The sequence below is a fragment of the Hypanus sabinus genome, chromosome 6 (genome assembly GCF_030144855.1).
Source record: "Hypanus sabinus isolate sHypSab1 chromosome 6, sHypSab1.hap1, whole genome shotgun sequence".
NCBI lineage: Eukaryota > Metazoa > Chordata > Chondrichthyes > Myliobatiformes > Dasyatidae > Hypanus > Hypanus sabinus.
Window position 1 is genome coordinate 152,482,380 of NC_082711.1, and position 7,237 is coordinate 152,489,616.

The window sequence follows — 7,237 nt, forward strand, 5'->3', positions numbered from 1 at the left end:
ATGATCATGATATGTACAAGAAAGGATGTATGGTGAGAGCAGTGTACAAAATGGAATGTCACACAATCTGAAGTGTACTGCAAGGTACATCTCTGTTATGTGAGATTGTTTGAAGATAGGTTTGCAAACTATGGGACTGCGCAACAGGAAAAGGCTTTTATAAATAATCTTCTGTTTTCCAGAGATATATCCTTCCTGTGTGTACTAACATCGGCCCATGTTTTAAGTGGCGGCTGCCGTTGCTGTAAATGCTTCTGGACTTGGCCAGACCCATCCATAATCACAGGATGTCAGTCACAACTAATCTCAGATTGTCTTGGCACTTGGAAATATATTCTGCCTTTTTTAAGAAGCCTAGTCAGATCAATGTACAAGAAATTTTCTTTTGGAAGAGAATATGAGGAGGTTTCAGTCAGGCAGTTTCAGCCATTTAACTCATCCTGAAAGTCTAAAGGCTGAAGAAGCCCAATTTCCTGTTGGTAGAAGTGGCTGCAGCAATTGTCATCTTCTCTGAGGTAACCCATGCTCCAAGTTTGCTGCAGTGTAAACAAAGCCCCAGCATATCCTCACCAAGTCATGTCTGATGACTTGCTTGTTGCAATAATATTTATCCCTTCACAGCTAATATCATAACCAGCCATTTCCCAACTTTCCAGATGGAATGTTGCCAATGAAACCTCCTGCCTTGCAGGGAGCCTTTTAAAAGAAAGGCATCAGGAAAAGCTTGTGATTTTCTGACCGGCTGCTCTGAAGTGTTAATGTCTTGCACTCTACTCCATGGCATAGAGACTAAGACTTGTTAACAGCCGGGTAGGAAGCCCTGTGGCAGCAGTTGGGTGCAACGATAATCTGGGAAGGTGCAGTGAGAATGAAAAGCAAAAGACATAATGAGTAAGGAGCACAGAAAAGGGAAGGAATTGTACTTTGAGCAGAATGTGTGAGGTCTGGTTTCTCAAATACTGGGGGTTGCACGGTTAATAGAATAGTCTCAGTTTGGTGGGCTAGGCAGAAGAATAGTTCAGCATGGACTAGATGGGCTGAAGGGCCTGTTTCTGTGCTGTAGTACACAATGACTTTAGTAATTCATAACTTATAAATGGAAGTAGCAAGTTGGCTGAAATGAATGCCACTACTCTTCCAAGCAGCAATTAACTGATTGTAACATAAGGGAGCTCTGGTTAGCTGACAATGGTTGTAGTCATGCCTTGTACAAAAGAAGATGGTCAATTATCACGAGATGCATCTTCAGCAGTATCAAAGTTAGTTCAACTATTTTCAGCCGCAGTGTAAACGAGCCCCAGTGTATCCTCACAGGTCATATCTAATGCCCAGTGACTTAGTTCACCCAGACAGAGGTGTATGGCACAGTAATTCAGTTTTATTTGTAACACGCAGCCCATGTCTGCACTGCACTGAGGCCCAGACAACATTCGAGCACTGGCCGGCAAATGGCAAACGGCAGTCAAACCATGCATGTGCCAAGCAGTGACCATCTGCAATAAGAGAGGATCAAGGCACATACCCTTGGTTCAATGGTTCACTACCACCAACCAACCACCACCATTGGTGCTAAAGTAAACTGAACCAGCCCCATAAATGCAACCGAGTGGCCAATGGAATTGATTAACCTCATGGACAGCCAAACCCTTTTCGCCTTTCTTACAAGGCACGAGCCAGCAGCGTTACTGTCCACTCAGTGAGGAGTGGAGCCCCAGTGACCCTCACCTGACCTGTTTTATACTCATCGCGCCCCAACACCAGAATGTACTGTTTATAAAACGCAATGCTGTTACTGTGTTTGACACCCACTTCCAAAGGTGTGACCAGGAGCACAGAGAGCAGGCATTTACAGTTAAAATTAAGGTTATTTGGCTGTAATTTCCTCATGGCTGATCCAATTTTCTTCTCAGCTTCAAGCTCCTGCCTTCCATCCATATCCCTTCATGGCCTGACCAATCAAGAATTTATCAACTTTGACTTAAATGTACATAAAGACTTGGCCTCCACAGCTGCCTGTGGCCAAGAATTCCACAGATTCACCACTCTCTGGCCAAAGAAATCCCTCGTTAAGGGTTAAGGGTGAAAGGTCAGATGTTTAAGTGGAACATATTCTGCTCCTAAATCTTGGAGTCTTAGGGGTATGTTTATGCGTCACACGTACAGTACATCGAAACACACAGTGAAATGGGTCATTTGCGTCAATGACCAACACAGTCCAATGGAAATCCGAAGAAAAAACATTCCAGGAGGTATATGGTATACATTTCTCTGACATTAAATGTACCCTTGATTGCATCGGGGGCAGGCCGCAAGCACTGCCAGGCTTCCAGCGGTAACTTAGCGAGCACAACTCACCAACCCCAACCTTGACCCATGCATCTTTGCAATGTGGGAGGAAACCCTCGCGATATCGGGGAGAATGCTCGAAGACCGCAGTAGGCAATAAATGGTGATTGGTAATCAGCAGCAGTGGACAGAGCTGCACTGACCGCCGCGGTATCGTGCTGCCCAACTTCCTCTCTCTCACACACTGCTCTGACTTTGGAAGCATATTGCCACTCCTTTATTGTCCCATCGCTTCAGTACACTTTTCGGAAGGAAATCCTGGTACATGCTTAGTGCCACACTTCAAAGGTGATCAGGTATTCATCGCAGCAGCACAATAGTCAAAGTTACAAGATAAGGGGACAGTTTTTTAGAATAGAGGTGAATGCAGAGGGTGGAGAATCTCTGGAATTCTCAATCCTGGAGGTCTTTGAAGGCTAGCTTACTGGAGATGCTTAAAGAGGAAGTGAATAATTTTTTGAGGAAAGACCATGGGGAACCGGGTGCCAGAGTATTGTAGCAGTTGGGGTGATGCTATTGCAGCTTGGGGCATCAGAGTTTGGAGTTAAGTTTCGGCGTCCTCTGTGAGGAGTGTCTTTCTTTCCTGACTCTGTGGGTTTTCATCGGGTGCTCCGGTTACCTCCCACAATCCAAATATGTACCGGGTAGGTTGACTGGCCATTGTAAATTGTCTGGTTATTGGCTATGGTTAAATCACGGTTGCTGGGACGGTGTGGTGCAGCTCGAAGAGCCCACTCCGCATTGTATTTCTAAATAACTAAATACTCATACAGTTTGGAAACAGGACATTCAGTCCAATTTGCCTTGTCTGGCAGTGGACACCTTCTGTATTAACCCCACCTCCTAGTAGCTGGTCAATAGCCGTGACAATAGTCACTGACACTAGTCAATAAGTGTCCAGTTGAATATTTAAGTGTTCTTGAATGCTGTCAGCGACCCAGCTTCAACCACCCCATCAGGCAATGCACTTCAGGTAGTTGCTTCTCACTGGGTATAGAACGAACTCTGTATTTCTTCCCTCTTACCAAACACCTCAGTCCTCTAGTTCTGCTAGCCTCTGGATCTCTACCTTTGAAGCCTGGAACAAATCATGGCTGGTCAGTCTCAAGGGTCAGGTGGCCGACTCTGTTCCTGCTTTCTTGCTTCCTTCACTGTGGAGGGAAAAAAACCATTCCAGAAAGTGGCTCAGATTGAAATTTGGCATTGTTATGCCCGCAGCCCCCTCCTTTGTGAGAATCGCAAGAGCACTAGTTGGGAAGGGGGGTCAGTAGACCCAGGAAATGGGAGAGAGACGTGCCGGATGCCTCGTTCCCCGCCGGATGCAAAATAACACGATATTGACCATTGTCTCCTGGAGACCACGTTTGTGGATTGGGGACTATGCCACGTGCGAGCCATCGAGCAAAGTGGGCTGGTTGAGAGAAATTGCATCATCCCAACCTGATTGACATCTGAGACCCCATGAGGAAATATAAAAGAGGGTCTGGGGGAACAACCCCTTCAGACGCACCAGAAGAAACGCTAACGATCCCATAGTAGCGGGAAGCCATTTGAAGGAAGCCACGTGCGTTCGGTTCCCCTTTTGCTTGGGAGCCGGTGGCAGGTACCACAGAACCAATGTTCTTGAACTAACAACGGGGAACCAACTTTCCCGATTCAATGGATTTGCTTCATAAAAGACCCGGGCAAGTTTCTTTTCTCACAAATCTCTCTCTCTCCAACAAGTGAAAACCCAGCGGTCCCCAAAGGCTGAAGCCTGCAGGAACTGAGTGACTTTTATATTTCCATCGGACAATATATTATCCCCTAGACAAACAATCGAGCCGTTTCTTATTGATGGTTATTATTAGACCCGCGCTTTTAGATTGAATAGTGACGACGTATATTATCTGAATGTTTGTATTAATCTTATTTTTGTGCCCCTTTATAAATAAAGACTAAAAAATAGTACCATCAGACTTCAACGGACCTCTCTATCTTTGCTGGTAAGTAACCTAGTTATGGGGTACGTAACAACTTGGGGATCTCGTCTCGTGATTTGATACCAAATTAGAGGGCCAGTGAATCGGGATTGTAAGTCCAAACTTGGATCTGGTACGCGGGTAGCCAGACGGGAAACCAGCAAAGATGGATGTGGATAACTTTATAGGGAACTCAACTCTGGGGGTGCTAGAGGCAGCCACCAAATCGGACTTGGTACATTTGGCGAAGGGGTTAAACCTCGCAGAGGTGAGGTCATCAATGAAAAAGCGGGAGGTGCGAAGGGCAATAACTCAGTATTACATCGAGAAGTAGGTGTCTGCAGCTGAGGTATTGGAAAATATCCCTGAAAAGGTACCAGCTAGTGGGGCGGCTCAGTTAGAGTTGGAGAAATTAAGGTGGGAACATGAAATTAAGTTAAAACAGCTGGAAATAGAGAAGGAAAGGGCTGAGAGAGAGAGAGAGAGAGAGCCGAGAAAGAAAGAGAGCATGAACTTCAGCTAAAAGAGCTGGAAGCAGCTGAGAAGGAGAAGGAAAGGGCCGAGAAGGAGAAGGAGGCAGAGAGACAGAGGAAACATGACTTGGAGATGGAGAAGTTAAAGCAAGAGCAACGAAGTCAGGGGTCGGACCGAGAGGAGTGGTTTGATGTCAGTCAGGCGTTGAGGTTAGTACCCCCGTTCGAGGAGAAGGATGTTGATAGTTATTTCTTGCTTTTTGAAAAGGTGGCAGGGAATCAGAAGTGGCCTAGAGAGCAGTGGGTGGCATTGTTACAAAGTGTGTTAAGAGGGGAGGCCCAGCCGGCATATATGGCGTTGTCCACGGAGGGGGAAGGGGAAGAGAAATATGACCAAGTCAAGGCGGCCATTCTCCGGGGTTACGAGCTAGTAGCTGAAGCATATAGACAAAAGTTCAGAAATTTACGAAAAGGGTGGAATAAGACATATACCGAGTTTGCCTATGAGAAGGGTGTGCTCTTGGACCATTGGTGCACCACGGAAAAAGTGGACGAGGATTATGGGCATCTCAGGGAGTTACTTTTGATTGAGGAATTTAAAGGTTGAGTTTCAGAGGACATCCGGATGTATTTGAATGAGAAGCCAAATAAGTCCATTTCAGAATTTGCTAGGTTCGCAGATGAATATGCCCTAACCCACAAGACAAAGTTTTCCTCGAATAAAAGTTCCCAGAGAGACCGTGGGAACGATCGAGAAAGTCCGACAAGTGAGGCAGAGGTCCCACCGGGAGCTAGCGGTAAGGTTGAGGGGCAAAGGCAAGACGGCCAGAGGTTTCCGGGCTTGACCTGTTTTAATTGTGGAAAGGGAGGGCATATTGTATCTTGATGCTTTGCTCCGAGGAAAGAGGTAGGAAAAGGGAAAGCAGCGGTCCCTATCGGGTGTGCTGTGGTAATCAGTAGGTCGACCAGAGAGCCCCGGGTAGACAGAGTACGAGAAGGGTCTGAGACTTGTCTGACACACGAAACCGTGTCTTTGAGGAAGGGGGAACCAGCAATTCCCATACGAATCTGCAGAGACACGGGGGCTGAGCTGTCGTTGATCAGCAGTAAGGTACTAGAATTTGGTCAAAAAACGGGCATGGTAGCGGTAGAGGGGATCAGCAAAAGAATAGAAATGGTGCCTTTACATGAGGTCATGATGGATTGTGAGCTGGTTTCTGGACCCGTTGAAATAGGGGTGCCATCAGAGTTCCCGAGAACTGACGCTGACGTCCTTTTCGGTAACGATTTAGCAGGTGGTAAGGTTTGGGCAGCCATGATGCCGACCAGCTGACCGGTGAGTGTGGTGGCCCCACCCCTAGAGTCCCAGATCTATCTCGCATGCATGGTCACTTGCAGACTGTCAAGAAAGGCAGCTGAGAACAAGAGCAGTTTAAATCTGGCCAGTTTTGATTTGGCCGAGTCGTTTCTACCAACCCTGTACCAGGAGGGTTTAGAGGGTGGTAAAACGAAGAGTAGTAAAGTGAAAGAGGGTAAGGGAGCGGAGGTAAACCTGCCCTTAGCCAGGAGAAAAGTCCTAGAGGCAGAAAATAAAGATGAGGAACCGATAGAGCGGTTAAGAGGTCCAGAGTTGGACATGGATGATCTGTCTGGTTTGGCAGAACTGTTTGAGGAAGTTGAAAATTCTAAAGGTGTTCCCGATAATGAAATGAGGGCAGCCCTAGATGAAAAGGGTGCCCTTACCTCGAAGAAGTCTGCTGGGTTGGCAGATGAGGTTGTTTCAGCCCGCGGGGTTGAGTTTACTCCGGAAGGGATTTGCCCAGAGAGTAGCTGGGAGAAACGGGGGAACATAGAATTTGAAAAGGGTACGGGTATTGAAAGCCTGGAAGAGGCCAATGTCCCGTTTGAGTGTGTCCAAGATGGGGATGCATATGTTACTGAACCTAGTAACAGAGCTCAGAAGAAGTCTGAGGTATTTGATTCAGTGAAACGGGGCGGCCGTCCTTGTGGGTCAGATAGACTTGGTTCAGTGGAAAAAGGGTTAACCTTGGTAACCGTGGGAAGTGAGAGTTCCCAGGTGTTTGTGCTTGAAGGTGTGTTCAAAGTTAAGGCAGAATTTAAGAATGGGGAGATGAGAATTATTATTGAAGGAAACGGAAAGTCTGTAGTTCCCAAGTCGAATGAAGAAGTTTTAAACCCGGCAGATCACTTACAGAGTAAGCCGGGAGATAGCGGGGGCCCCCCACTCTATTGTTATGCCAGGATGTGGTGCGAAGAGGCCGAATTTGAAATGCTACTTGAACAAAGAGTTCGAATTAAAAACCAATAGCCTGAAGGGTCCTGACGAGAGGGCTAGCCACCTGTGTAAAATTAAAGAATTGGGTGGAAATGGTCTAAGTTTGGGACACGGTGTTGATAAAGTAACCCCTATGAAAGAGGCGGGTGGGAGTTTACCTC